Below are 15,629 nucleotides of genomic sequence, written 5' to 3'. Positions count from 1 at the left end.
CTGTGCCATTTGGCATGAACATCCTCAAAGCTAGGGTCCTTAGCTACTTGGGAAGTTGATTTGGTAAATGAACAGCGTAGTGAAACTATGAAAGAACGGGAAAAAGAAGAAGAAGAAGCTTAAATTATCTTTATGCAGTTGGATTTAAACTCATGGACATAACAAATAAGCTTAACAAAATAAAAGGAAACAACAGTTATATCAGATTATAATTAAGAAAATAGAGGAAGCATGTTGTAACAATTAAGTTGTGTTATTACTATGTTACTACCAATCAATCTTACCATTAGATTGATTATGTTGATCCAACGTTTATATTTATTTCCATCTTTGTATGGTCATGATTTCCCAAATTTAACACTTTATATTTGTTTCCACCTTTGTATTGTTATGATTTCCCATATTTAATGCTTTCACTTTAAATATGGGGAATCATAACCATACAAAGATGAAAATAAATATAACCGTTGAATCAACATAATTGATCTAACAGTGAGATTGATTGATAGTGAGATTGATTGATAGTGAGATTGATTGATAGTAACATGGTAGTAATATAAATTGGTTCTTACAATATCCTTCCCTGACAAAATATTAAATTATCTTAATGTCGTGATTAAGCAAAATTCTGTTATAGATTCTGTTATAACTGAAAACCACAACGTACACACTCACACTCACACTCGTAAGCTTCTTCTTCTCCATTCATTCAACTCAGACTCGGAATCGAAGCATGAAAGCCTCCATCAATGGAGATTTTCTCAGAGCCACGCTCGTTCTCAGGATGTCCAGTTTCATCGTCTTCGCCGTCACTTTCTTCTACCTCGGCAAACACTGGTCCAACCGGTACCAGCAGCTCATATTTTTCACCACCACTACAACCAGAACCACAATCCCTAAGGTCTCCAGATCCCCTAATTTCAACCAATTCTTCAATGCCTCTGCACTAATCGATCGCAACCGGACCTGATCCAAAAAAACGCCGGAGGATCCGATCAACATATTCGGGATCTTCAACGATAACGGCGCGATGTCTGACGACTTCGAGGTCAGGGATTTTGACCCGGTGACGGAGGATGAACGGGGGTCAACGAGACCCAAATTGAAGATTTCGGGTCTGCTGCTCCCAAATACGCGATTAAGAAGTTGGGGATGTGCTCGCGGATCCATGAGCGAGTATATACCGTGTTTGGATAATGCAGAGGCGATTCAGAAGCTGGAATCAACAGAGAGAGGGGAAAGGTTCGAGCGGCATTGTCCTGAGGAGGGAAAACGATTCAATTGCTTGGTTCCACCGCCCAAAGGGTACCGTGCCCCTATTCCCTGGCCCAGAAGCCGCGATGAGGTGTATTCCCTTGTAGTTTTTCCAAATGCTTCTATTGCTTATAAATTAATGGGGAAATAAGAACTCAACTTGCGAAACTTGTTTTGGATTTCTTCATTTTTTATTTTATTTTTTCTATGCAATGCGATAAAAAATAAGAAGGGGAATTTGGTCACAGATTCCTAGACCTGCATGCCGGAGCTTTATAGCACCAGATTGACCCCTTTTAAAGCAATGTTATGTTTTATTTATTTTTTCTTGTAGGTGTGGTACCATAATGTTCCTCACAATCGTCTTGTTGAAGATAAAGGGGGTCAAAATTGGATTTTCAGAGACAAAAATAAGTTTAAGTTTCTAGGTGGTGGTACCCAATTTATACATGGAGCCGATAAATACTTGGACCATATTTCTGAGGTTATTAACTTATTATGTACTAATTGGTTTGGCTTTTTTGGGCTCTATATGTGCATCTTCTACGATTTTGATGTTTATACATGGACTTTGTGTAGATGGTTCCTGACATCACATTTGGTCAGCATATAAGAGTTGCTCTTGATATTGGCTGCGGTGTAGCTAGTTTTGGTGCATACTTATTGTCACGGAATGTTGTAACCATGTCCGTGGCTCCCAAGGATATTCATGAGAATCAGATCCAGTTTGCTCTTGAGCGTGGTGTGCCAGCAATGGTGGCTGCATTTGCAACTAGACGTTTATTATATCCAAGTCAAGCTTTTGACTTGATACATTGTTTGCGCTGTAGAATTAATTGGACTCGTGATGGTATGAATTTCTCATGTATAATTTGTGTGGTCTATAACAACTAATTGACCAGTGAAAATGCATGTTTTTATTACCAGTTTTCTTCCTACTGTTATGTAAATGTCATTATTTGCATTACGAACGATTCTTAACTCCACCCCCGCTTCATTTTTCCCAGTTGTTTTGAGCTTCTAGTTTTCATGATATGAATGACTGTATTTAGATGTTGTAAATCTACATATATGCACTTTTTTCTTCCTGATAAGTGAAAATAAATAACAATCATAACAAAGATCCTTTAGTCTCTATTTATTACTGGAATCTTTCTTCTTCGATCTTGATTTCTTCCCCATGAGATTCTTCGTAGTTCTTATTGGGAAGAATTACAACTAATAACTGTAGATGCAGATATGATACCAATCTTAACCTGATATCATGCTTGGGTTGTTAGTGGGAAAATAAAATAAGGGGGGAGTAGGGCTAAATTCTGATTGCTTGAAATCTTACAGACAAAATAGTGTTAGTGAAGATAAATTTTAATGTGCCCTTCGCATTTCAGTTGCTCACTTTGAATTAATTTTAATACCTTTTTTTTACTTGTGATGAAGATGGTATTTTGCTGCTTGAAGTTAATAGAATGCTAAGGGCATGAGGGTACTTTGTCTGGGCTGCCCAACCAGTTTATAAACATGAGGAAGTGTTAGAAGAACAATGGGAAGGTATCATTCGAATTTCTTTCCATTTAGATTGAACACGTGTTCATCTGCTCCCATTTTCTTTCTTAGACAGTTATTTATGCTGTTTGTATTGTATTTACTTGAATATTTACTAATTTATTAGGGTTACCCTAACTCTGTGTTCCTAAGAATGCGGTCTGCATTATGGTGAGTGTAACATTGGATGTTGTTATCTTCAGAGATGCTTAATCTTACAACTCGTCTATGCTGGAAGTTTTTGAAAAAAGATGGGTACGTTGCAATATGGCAGAAACCTTCTGATTATAGCTGCTATCTAAACCATGAGGCAGGAACTAAACCTCCACTGTGTGACCCAAGAGACGACCCAGACAATATTTGGTATTTTGTTCTTGATGATAACTTAATGATAACTTAAATTATTTTTAGTAATTGAACAATTTGGGTCCAGCTTCATGATAGCTTTTCATGCATCAGAGTGTTTTACTAAAATTATCAGGTCCATTATTGACGATTTCATCATTTGCTTGATTAGTTTAGGTATGTTAATCTAAAAACATGCATCTCTCCGTTGCCTGAGAGTGGATATGGAGCAAATGTTACCAGATGGCCTGTTCGTTTGCAAACTCCACCTGATAGGCTTCAAAGCATAAACCTTGATGCTTCCATATCAAGAAAAGAGCTTTTTAAGGCAGAATCAACATATTGGAACATGATAATAGCTAACTACATAGCTTCTTTAAGCTGGAAGACATTGAAATTAAGAAATGTTATGGACATTAGAGCTGGTTTTGGAGGGTATTGTTTTTATCCTATTTTCTTTATTGTTATAATTATGAATTTTGGATTTTCTGATTAGTATATATATTCGAGTATTTTGCAGATTTGCAGCTGCATTGATTGATCAGAATCTTGACAGCTGGGTTATGAATGTTGTTCCTGTTAGTGGTCCAAACACCTTGCCTGTTATATATGACCGTGGGCTGATTGGAGTTATGCATGACTGATATTGTATTAAACTTACTTAAGATTATATTGAACACATACTAAATATCTTGTACCAATATTTTGTGAACTTGTCACTGTTGTCAGCATGTATTAATATTTCTCTATTTATGATTTGTAATTTCATGTGTGAGCCATTTGACACCTACCCGAGAACCTATGATTTATTGCACGCTGCAAATATGCTTTCAGTTGAGAAGAAAAGGTACCATTTTCTCCACTTGTCAGCTCTTCTATTTTTTTGCCGGTTAATTACTTTTATATTTGTGTTGATAAAAATGAAAATAAGTATTGCATTCAAAATATGTCAGGTTGACCTGTAAGATTGATTGACACAATTAAGCCTCTTATTTCTGTTCATTCCTTTTTCTTTTTCTTTTTTAATTATTCTCCCCTTAGGAACCATTTCTCACTACTCTATATTTCATTTCTCTCAATAAAAGAAAATGGTTTGTGTACTACTGGTGGTATATAGATGTGTCTCATGGAAGGTGAAATATGTTAATATAGGGGTGCTCATAGTGACAATGGTAGAGACCAAAACACTATAGAGGCTTCCCATGTATTGTGCATCAAGGGGGAGTGTGTGTGCCCAAGATGGCTCTGCAGAGGGGCAGAGTAACAACATAGGTAGAAAGGAGAAGATAAGACCCCCCTCCATGTGTGAGGGGGGTATTTAGAGAGGAGAGCCCTCTCCAGCATGGGTGAGCCAACTGGTCAATTCCATGAGCTGTCTCATCAAGCCATGTCTTGTCTTGAGACATGGAATGCTACCCACTGTCAGTGTACAGGGCAGCAGAGCAGGGAAAGGGAATATCCGAGTGGTGAGCCTCTATGGCTTGCCATGGGTGCCCTCTAGAAGGTTCTAAATTGTGGGCTTAGTGATATGGGGCCCAGTCTTGCTAGGCCTAAGTGGGTATCCAGAACAGAAGCCCTCCAGCTTGGTAGCTTGCGGAGTCAGGGTTCCAAGATGTATGGCAGCTTAGGTCGGTTACCCGTAGTGTGCAGTGTTCCAAGCAGGATACAATGTAACCGATCGGTATTACGTCGGCCTTCATGAGTTGTTTATTTGCTGTCTTTAAGTGTGAATTGTGTGGTCGGCGATGCTTGAAGAGACTCTTCTATTCTGGCTTGCAATTGTGTTGAATTTTGTTGTCTTCAAAGATGCGCCTTATTATTGAGGAAAGCCTTCAAATGTTGTTGAAGCAACAATAATTTGATTGCGAGAATAAGCTGACAAGCCCATGTTGAATCAAGTAGCCTGGAGATGACAGTATGTTCCAAGAAATGAACATTGTTAGTGGCGTGAATATATGATAAATAATGCCCAGTGACTTGGGTCCTTGATGACCGATTGCTCAGATATTTGCTCTATGATCATGACCTGTAATAGCTAAAATGTAATAACATTTAAATAAAAATGTGCCTGGGTGGAAAAGCATCAACCAGGACTTTGTTTTGCCGAAGGGTGGCACATCTCGGACTTTATTTTCCTGGATGGAAAAGCATCATCCAGGACTTTGTTGTATGACATTTTTGTCCTGGGCTACTGGTCTTCAAATATAGGGATACATTTTTGTCCCGGGCTACCGGTCTTCATTGTATACCAGGGGTGAGAACCATCCCGACCTTCGTTAATTGTTTAAGCAACTGATATGAAATTTATAATCATATGAAATTTATAATGATGTGGTTGGAGAGAAACATATATGTGCTAGTGAAGAGAAGTTATTGTTAGGTGTTGAAAATAAAACCTAACCGTGTGAGTCTCACTGGACACTTTAGTGTGTAGATGTTGGTTAGACAACTTTTAGTATGTTGATGAATGTTGGTCGTCTTGTTAGAAGGGCGGATGAGCACCGCATAGGGCTAGTCATCTTGTTGGGAGGGCGGATGGGCAGCGCAGAGGGCTGGTCACCCTAATAGAAGGGCGGAAGGGCAGCATGGGAGGCTGGTCTTCCTGTTGGGCGGGCGGAAGGGCAGCGCAGAAGGCTGGTCTTCCTATCAATGTGGACATCGATCATCTAAGCATCCTGGATCCTGTGCGGAGAGTGAAGAATTTGGTTTTGGTCGGTGTATCTTTGTTGCTGACCTTCCACGTTGGTGACTTTATATTATGTTTGCTTTTGAAGATGGCGAGCCCACAAAGAAATTAATTGAAGGTTTGAATTGCCAATTTTACTTTTGGTAAGTGGCGGGCTCCACGTTAATAGCTTTCTTCCATGTTTGCTTAGTTTTAGGACTCTGATGTGGACCCAACGAGGAAATGTAGTGTGACTTGACATGTGAACTTTGGTTTGGAGAGTGGTGGGCCCACGAGAAATTGAATTTTTGCCTTTAGTCTTTGTGGATTTCAAGCTTAAGTGGCTGAGACACTAACCGATCCACTTTGACATACTTTACTACATGATGGCCCCACAAGAAACTTGGTTGAAATTTGGAATTATAAATCTTTCTTTGTTATCATTTTGCCTTTCCAATGCTAGACTTCACGTGCTCCCCGTAAACAAAATAGCCCTAGGTAATGTCTTTAATGCTTTTTTCTTGATAATTGTCTTCATGGGCCCCACAAATTAATTATGGCATGAATTGTGAATTTTGTCTTGGTGCGTGGTGGGCCCACGTGAAATGATATAATCTTATTCATTCTAAAGAAACTCTTGTATAATCTCGTGCGATTATATAGTGTGAATAGTGAACACCTCGAGAAGTTGTTGATTGTAACTTTGAAGAGTCAGCTTTTGCTTTGCGTGAATTTTAAGACTAAACTTCAAGTGGCTCATTCATTTGTAGGCACTATTGACACGACTACTCAAACGCATCCCTCGATAGCTCTCTTCACTACCAAATTGTCGTTTTCCTCCAGTTGCATATCAAGCTCATTTTCAAGCTTAGTAGTTGGACGTTGCTTCTGACTGGAAGCTTCTCATTGGGTTTGTTGATTTGTTGTGCCTAGAGATAAGTTGGTATAGAAGATAAGAGCTTGACTGTTGACCGGAGAAGGCTTGTACCCATGTGTAGGTGAATGGCTGGTCAGCGGTGGCGGAAGAGAGGAGTTCGTTTGGCATGGAAACCACTACCTTGATGCCTGTCTGGCGACCGTAAAGCGAGTTGGCGTTGTTGTGCTCATGCTTGGTGCTTGTTCATCTTGTTTCACTTCTGGTTCCCTGGGACGTGCAGTCAACTATTTCTTTGGGGCGTGGATGTCGACCGATAATAAGTTGAAGAAGGTGGAAAGATGACCGGCCACAGGTTGTTATTCCGGGATTGATGGAGTTGATTATAGTTGGTTCAGATACTTATGTGTCCTCATGGATCGGTTCTGTCCACGAGAATTTGACTTACCTCAATGCCGCTTGTAATAACCGACTGTTTAAGGTGGAATTGACACTTGGTCTAACCGGGTTGAGGTAACCGACCGGGTATGGTACCTCTAAGAAAAATAGGCATCCTTCTATTGGATCGACCGGTTGGTGTGACTGATCTTCCGATCAGCTAAGTGAACGAGCTCAACATTTTGTTTATGAAGTTCAGGAACGGTTCCATGGCGACGGTGTTGGGCGTGAAGGTGCTTGGTTCGGGGGGTCGAAATCTGAGCTTCAGAGGAGGTTGGCTGGCTGATCTATTTTCTCGCATGTTTTCCTCCCGACTAGGCTTTGATAACGTCTGTTTTGTGTTGCTTTGTTGGCGGGCAAGTGGCTGGCGACGTAGCTCTATCGACTGGTTGAAGACCTGGTCAGCTATGAGTAGTATTCTGATTTGCGGGTTTGGCATTTTGATCGACTAGTTTGGTGTACTAGTTAGAGGGACGATGGGCGATCACATTTTCTAATAAGCGACCTGGTCTGAGAGACGACCGGCAAGAAGACGACTGGTAAAGCTGAAGACGACATGCCCATTCTTGAACGCCAAGGAGGGTAAGTGAACGCCAAAAAAGAAGGTTGCTGGTGGGCCCATTCTGGTCGGTTAGTGTACACTGGTCAGCTTCTTTGGTCAAGTTGAGGTTGGTGGATGGGTTTAACGGTGGGTCACGACGGGGCTGCATCTAACCACTCATTTGGTAGCAACTGTTTGGTGAGAAGTCTTGACCAGGGTGGAGAGTGCATGCAATGGGAGGTTGGTGATCTGATCAGTTTCGAACTCATCGCCAAGTTTCACCCGCAGAGGGGGTGTGAAGGATGAAAGTTGCGGCCGACTGGATTTGGTTGGGCGGATTTTGTCTTGAAGCTTGAAGGTCGATTTTCTTATCTACCTACCAAGTGTGCATTCATTGGTCGGTACGTGGTTGGGAAACTCTGGAGTCGACAGGGGGGTGCAGATCCACAAGTTATATGTTGGGCGGTCAATCATTGGGATGAGATTCCCTCGTGTTATCCTTTAATCATTATTTGATAGCATCCTTTAGTCCATACAGTCATGGGCGAGGGAATCTCAGCAGTACCCGTCGGTCCACGCTTGGCTTGATATCTCTTCCTTTTGGAAGATATTGAATCTTCTTTCTGGCGAAGTGCGCGAGCTGAGAATTGATGACCGGTCAGAACGAAGGAAGCGTGCATCTTTGCATGACGAAGAATTGATGACCGATCGGTATGAATGAAACGTGTGGACGCCAGAAAGGGTGTGTGAACGCCAAAGAGTCCTGGTCAGTTATTGGTCGATCAGTATCTCCTTGGCTGGTTTCTGCTCTGTTTCTGATTGGTTCTTTTCTGGTTGGCTTTTCTTTTCTAGTATTCTAATCTTTCTATTCTGGCTAGTTCTTCTTTTCTGATTTTATTCTTTTTGTGGATCTGGTTCTGACATTCTGATTTGTTGTTTTGATTCTGGTCAGTTGCTCTTTCTTGGTTGGTTGTTCTCTTCTTGGCTGGTTGCTTCTGTAAATACTTCGAAGTGGCTACTGTTGCTTTGGGGCTCTTCACTGGTTATTGAACATTGTTGACTTCTGGTTCTTCAAGATGTGGACTTGCTGCTGGAGATCTTTTGGTAGATCTGGGTTTAATAGCTGAGTAACTAAAAGAGAAACTCTACGTATAAAACCATTTCTCAGAGGTGGAAAATAGAGATTTTTATCTTTGGATAGCTCTTTGTAGAGAAGGTGGAATCATAGTTTACCGGTTCCCACAAACGGCGCCAATGTACTATTGGTGGTACATAGATGTGTCCCATAGAAGGTGAAGTATGTTAATATAGGGGTGCTCATAGTGACAATAACAGAGATCAAAGCACTACAGAGGCTTCCCATGTATTGTGCATCAAGAGGGAGTGTGTGTGTTGAACGGAAGATTCTAAAATTTAAATCATTCTTTAGTTGTTTAAGTTGTTGAAACTGTATAGCTTGTTTGTAGGGATTATTTTTGTTATTTTTGACTACTAGTCTATCTGATAATAGGAGCTGAAAAATAGGAAGTAGTTGGTTACTGGTGTATAAATATACTCCTCTATTGAGGTAAATTAATATACAAGAATTGCATTTTAGAAGTCTTAGTTTATTTGACATGGTATCAAGAGCAGTGTTCTGATCCTGTTCCTTGTGTATCATATTGATCACAATTTTTTTCCCACCACCCACCCAATTTTCTTTCTTCTTTATTTCCTTCTCTCCATCACGTCACTTTCCTTTTCCACGCGTACGCCCCATATTTCTTCTTCTCATCCACGTGTCTGTATCCTTCTCACTTTCCCCAAATTCACCCTCCTAAATCCCTAATCCCCTTTCTCAATGGAACACGAAGACGAAATCCCTCCTACCCCACCTTCTTCCACGCCGGTACCCTCCTTCTCTTCTCAGAATATCATTCTTCAACAGGATAACTCTTCCCTCCCTGTCACCATAATTCTCGATGAAACCAATTACCATCTCTGGTCCCAACTGCTGGATATGCGCATTGGTGCCCGCAATAAGGGTGGCTTCCTTACCGGTGAAACTCCCAAACCGCCTCCTGATGACCCAGGCTATGCTACTTGGGTTACTGACAACAAGAAGGTGAAGGCCTGGCTCATTGATTCTATGAGCCCTCCTTTCATGCAGCGCTTTCTTCGTCTCGACACTGCAAAGGATATTTGGGATGCGGCTAAGCGAACGTTCTACGACGATTCGGACGAAACATGTCTCTTCGAGCTTAACCAACGCTCCTTTCACACGAAGCAAATGGGTCGCCCTCTGTCCACGTATTACAATGAAATTCTGTCCATATTCCAGGAAATTGATCACCGCCTCCATGCCCAGACAAACACGGTTGATGGTGTTCTTCATTTGCACTCTGCAATGACTCGCCTTCGAGTCCATATTTTTTTGAGTGGATTAGATTCTGACTTCGATCAGGTTAGAGGGGAAATTTTGCGCAAGGATCCAAAATTGGATCTTGAAGGCACCTACGCATGCGTACGAAGAGAGGCTCAGCAACGCCTCACCATGGGGCACCATAAATCCCCTGAGAGTTCTGCTCTAACCACCAATTCTCGCCCAGGACCTCATGCTCCTTCTCATCGCAACAAACCAGAGAAACCTTCTTATCTGTGCTCTCATTGTGGTGAGAAGGGCCACTCTCAACAACGTTGTTATGAATTGGTTGGCTACCCCGATTGGTGGGATTTCTCCAAGCGTCCCAGAAAAAAGACACTTGGGCGAGGATCTGATGCACTCATTCCCACTGCAAATGTTGCTTCCGCCAGCATCTTGGGTAAGCCACAAGCCCTCTCCACACTTTCTGGGAAATCCAACTGGATTATAGACACAGGAGCCTCAGATCATATGGTTCGAGATTCCAGTCAGCTCACCAATATTGGCCCCTCCTCGCAATCTGTGATCTCCACGGCTAATGGTGGTACCTCCCCCATCACTGGTCAAGGTTCCATTTTTTTATCCAATAACCCATCTCTTGATTCTGTCCTCATTGTTCCTTCCCTCGAATTTAATCTGTTATTTGTGAGTAAAATTACTGCTACCTTAAATTGCACAGTCACTTTTTGGCCAACTTTCTGTGTATTTCAGGACATCTCCACAAAGATGATACTTGGTTATGGTGTTAAACAAGGTCAGCTCTATGTGCTTGAAGCTACTCCGCAAGGTGGACAACAATTGGAATGTGTTTCTGCTACAACTACTTCGCAGCAGGCTGAAGCTTCTATCTGGCTATGGCATAGGCGTCTAGGTCATCTTTCTTTTAATTATCTTAGGAAGTTGTTTCCCAGTTTGTTTACTGCTTTCAATAAAGATGTGCTCCAATGCAACATCTGTGAACTGGCCAAGAGCCACCGCATTTCTTTTTTTCCAAGTATAAATAAAAGTGTTGTTCCTTTTCAAGTTGTGCATTCTGATTTATGGGGCCCTGCCCAAGTTCCTTCTTTCTCTAAATCTCTTTATTATGTGTCTTTCATTGACGAATGTACCCGTATGACTTGGGTAGCTCTTTTAAATCACAAAAATGAAGTATTTCCTGCCTTCCAAAAATTTTACAACATGGTTCACACACAATATCACACATCCATTCAAACTCTTCAATCCGATAATGGCACTGAATATCTGAACTCCTCTTTCCTCTCCTTCCTCCAAACTAATGGGATTCGGCATCAAACTTCCTGCCCATACACACCCCAACAAAATGGGATAGCTGAGCGGAAAAATAGACACTTATTGGAGGTTGTCAGGGCTTCTCTATTTGATATGAATGTCCCTCGGTCATACTGGGGGGAGGCTGTTACCTCTGCAGCTTATTTAATAAACAGAACTCCTTCTAGTGTTTTAGACTTCCAAACACCTTACCAGAAACTTCAATCTTTTTTTTCCAGCCCTCATCTTTCAAATCTTGAGCCACGTGTGTTTGGTTGTAGTGTCTATGTGCATATCCCTAAGCCTTTAAGAAATAAATTGGATCCATGTGCAAAGAGGTGTATTTTTGTGGGCTATTCTGACACCCAAAAAGGGTATCGATGTTTTGATCCAGTTAACCATAAGCTTTATGTCACCTTGGAAGTCTCTTTTAGGGAATCTACCCCTTACTACTCAGGGGGAGTGTCTCCCTCTTCTTCTCAGGGGGAGAAACATATGCATAATCATGGAGAAGAAGAGTTTTTCTCCTATATCTCACCTGCTGAACTTGTTGCCCCTGCTGAACCAGCAACCGAATCTACACTGCCTATTGTTCATGATGCAGCATCAGACACATCACAAGTGGTTACATCACCAACACAAATACCTATAACCGAGGATTCATCTGTGGAGGTTTCTGAACCACAAATTAACTCACATACAGAGGTAATTCCTAACTCTGCTCCTACAGATATATCTGCATCTGCATCCCCTTCTAATCCTCAACCCAGAAAATCACAAAGAAGCACCAAGGGCATCCCAAAAACCCTTTATGAACCTGACCCCAGGTCTAAAGTGAGATATCCCATAAATAATTATGTGTCTACCCATAGATTATCCGAATCATATGCCTTGACTACTGATTTGTTGTCCAGTATATCTATTCCTAACTGTGTGCAGGAGGCTTTGGACAACCCAAAATGGAAAGAAGCAATGAATGTGGAGATGGAAGCATTACAAAAAAATTCCACATGGGAGCTTGTGCATCTACCACCGGGAAAGAAAACCATAGGATGTAAATGGGTGTTTACAATCAAATAAAGAGCAGATGCGAGTATATACAAGTATAAAGCTCGGTTGGTTGCTAAGGGGTTCACTCAAAAATATGGGATTGACTACCAAGAAACTTTTGCACCGGTAGCTAAGTTAAACACAATCCGGATCTTACTTTCTATTGCAGTCAACAGAGATTGGCCCTTGAAACAGTTTGATGTGAAGAACGCATTCTTGAATGGAGATTTAGAAGAGGAGGTTTACATGGACATACCACCTGGAATTAAAGGAAATCTGCCAGAAAATAACAAAGTTTGCAAACTAAAAAAGGCATTGTATGGCCTTAAGCAATCACCCAGGGCATGGTTTGGAAGGTTCACTATGGCAATGAGGAGGTTTGGATACACTCAAAGTAACTCAGATCACACTATGTTCATCAAACACAAAGAGAAGAAAGTGACAGTCTTAATAGTATATGTTGATGATATGATTCTAACAGGAGATGATGAATGTGAAATGAATTTATTAGAGCAATATCTTAAGACTGAATTTGAAATGAAAGACCTTGGTCATCTGAAGTACTTCCTTGGAATTGAATTTGCTAGATCCAACAAAGGAATTTCCTTATCACAAAAGAAATACACTTTAGATTTGCTGGCTGAAACTGGCATGCTTGCTTGCAAACCAGTTGATACGCCAATTGAGATGAATCATACACTAGGAGTGTATCCGGATCAAATTGAAACAGATATCAACAAATATCAGAGATTGGTGGGAAGACTAATTTATTTGTCACATACAAGACCGGATATTGCTTATGCAGTAAGTGTAGTCAGTAGATTCATGCATGCTCCCAGTGAAGATCATATGAATGCGGTTTATAGAATCTTGAGATATCTCAAAGGGTCACCAGGTAAAGGCTTACTGTTCTCAAAAGGAAATAATTACACCATTGAAGGGTATACAGACTCTGACTGGGCAGGGGACAAATCTAGTAGACAGTCTACCTCAGGGTACTTTACATTTGTAGGGGGGAATTTAGTAACTTGGAAAAGCAAGAAACAAAAGGTGGTAGCAAGGTCCAGTGCTGAAGCATAATTTAGAGGAATGGCACATGGAGTATGTGAATTGATATGGGTTAAAAGAGTGCTGGAAGACTTGAAGATCAATCATGAGCATCCAATGACCCTTCATTGTGACAACAAGGCAGCCATAGAAATTGTCCATAATCCTGTCCAACATGATAGGACCAAACATGTTGAAGTGGATAGACATTTTATTAAAGAAAAATTAGACCAGAAAATTATTTGTGTCCCACATGTAAAGTCCGAAGAGCAGTTAGCAGATGTCTTGACAAAGGCAGTGTCTGGGAAGGCATTCGAAGCAGCAATCAACAAGTTGGGCGTGATTGACATACATGCACCAACTCGAGGGGGAGTGTTGAACGGAAGATTCTAAAATTTAAATCATTCTTTAGTTGTTTAAGTTGTTGAAACTGTATAGCTTGTTTGTAGGGATTATTTTTGTTATTTTTGACTACTAGTCTATCTGATAATAGGAGCTGAAAAATAGGAAGTAGTTGGTTACTGGTGTATAAATATACTCCTCTATTGAGGTAAATTAATATACAAGAATTGCATTTTAGAAGTCTTAGTTTATTTGACAGTGTGTGGCCAAGATGGTTCTGCAGAGGGGCAGAGTAACAACATAGGTAGAGAGTAGAAGAGAAGATCCCCCCTCCATGTGTGAGGGGGGTATTTAGAGAGGAGAGCCCTCTCCTGCATGGGAGAGCCAACTGGTCAGTTCCATGAGCTGTCTCATCAAGCCATACTGCCCACTCTTAGTGTACAGGAGCAGTGTAAGGAAAGAGAATGTCCCAGTGGTGAGCTTCTATGGCTTGCCATGGATATCCTCTATAAGGTTCTAGATTGTGGGCTTAGTGTTATGGAGCTCAATCTTGCTAAGCCTAAGTGGGTATCCAGAAAGTTTGGATATCCAATATGTTACTCATCGTTATTTGCCTTAACGATATACTGAAATAAGCGTATACTAATGTCATTAAATTCTAACTTATACGCCTTAGGATTCTACAAGTCAATATTATCCATCTAGAAATAACTTCTATTTGTAATTATCTTATTTCGTTGTTCATTTAGAGCATGTGTTATGACTTCATCAACGCTCATTGCAAATAAAATGCCGGAAAAGTTTTTCTGTGTTTTTAGTTGTATATGTTGGGAGAGCTTTTACGGTGATTCTTTAGAATATGTTGGATTTGTCTGTATCAGGTGCAATGTCTCATCAATTATGGTTGAGATGGATCGGATACCAAGACCTGGTGGACGGGCATACATCCGTGATTCTCTTGCCATCGTGGATGAGCTTGTAGAGATTAGCAAGGCCATGGGCTGGCTAGTCACTTTGCGAGATACTTCTGAGGGTCCTTATGCAAGCTATAGGATCTTGGTTTGTCATAAGCACCTACGGCGCCAAACACACACTTTTTTGGTTTTTGATCCCTACAATAGAATATAGAACCACACTCATTTTGACAAAGTATAGGACGATGCCAGTGTAAATATCACTTCCGGCAGTGATTGTAGGAAGCATTTGCTTATTGATTCTTCACATCAGGTCGCAAGAGCTTGTTAGTCTCTAAAATTCAATTTATTTGCACATTACTAAGTTGTAGGTCGAGCATCTTCTATATTGTTCATTAATGTTCATGTAAAGAATCTTGTGATACATCACCCCAAAAGCTAGCTCAAAAGGTGAGAGTACCCAAAGCCTTACAAAGGCCCCATTAGTTGTTCATACAACTAATGTGGGACTATATATCTCAACACGCCCTCTCACACGAGAGCTCATTGAGCTTGAAGAGTGGACAATGCACAGGCACACCTACCTGTGCGAATAAAGAAATTCCACAAGAGAAAGTGGGAGACGGTGAGTATCGAACCCGGGACACGAGGCTCTGATACCATGTAAAGAACCAATTCAACCCAAAAACTAAAGTTTTGTTGAGATATGTAGTCCCACATTAGTTATATGAGCAACTAATGTGGAGTTTATAAGGCCTTGGACACTCCCACCATTTGAACTAATTTTTGGAGTGGTGTATCCCAAGGTTCTTTACAATTTAGTTCAAATATTACGAACTCGATATTTCTTGTACTTTTGTTTTCTTTCTCCTTTTCCTCCTTCTGTTGTATTGAATGTGCATGGGTGCGGGAATAGCCACCCATTCTCGAATTCACAATTTTTCACT

General features: G+C 40.9%; 1 pseudogene; it reads left to right on the top strand.

The window, feature by feature from the left end:
• The first annotated feature begins 733 nt into the window (after window positions 1-733).
• Window positions 734-14,896, top strand: LOC133289539 (probable methyltransferase PMT11; annotated as a pseudogene).
• Window positions 14,897-15,629: the final 733 nt, after the last annotated feature.

Source organism: Gastrolobium bilobum, unplaced genomic scaffold, assembly GCF_033153095.1.
Source record: "Gastrolobium bilobum isolate Gb01-03AN ecotype WA unplaced genomic scaffold, APGP_CSIRO_Gbil_v1 utg937, whole genome shotgun sequence".
Classification (NCBI taxonomy): Eukaryota; Viridiplantae; Streptophyta; class Magnoliopsida; order Fabales; family Fabaceae; genus Gastrolobium; species Gastrolobium bilobum.
Note: the sequence above shows the minus strand (reverse complement) of the source record. Positions and strands in the feature narration are given on the sequence as shown.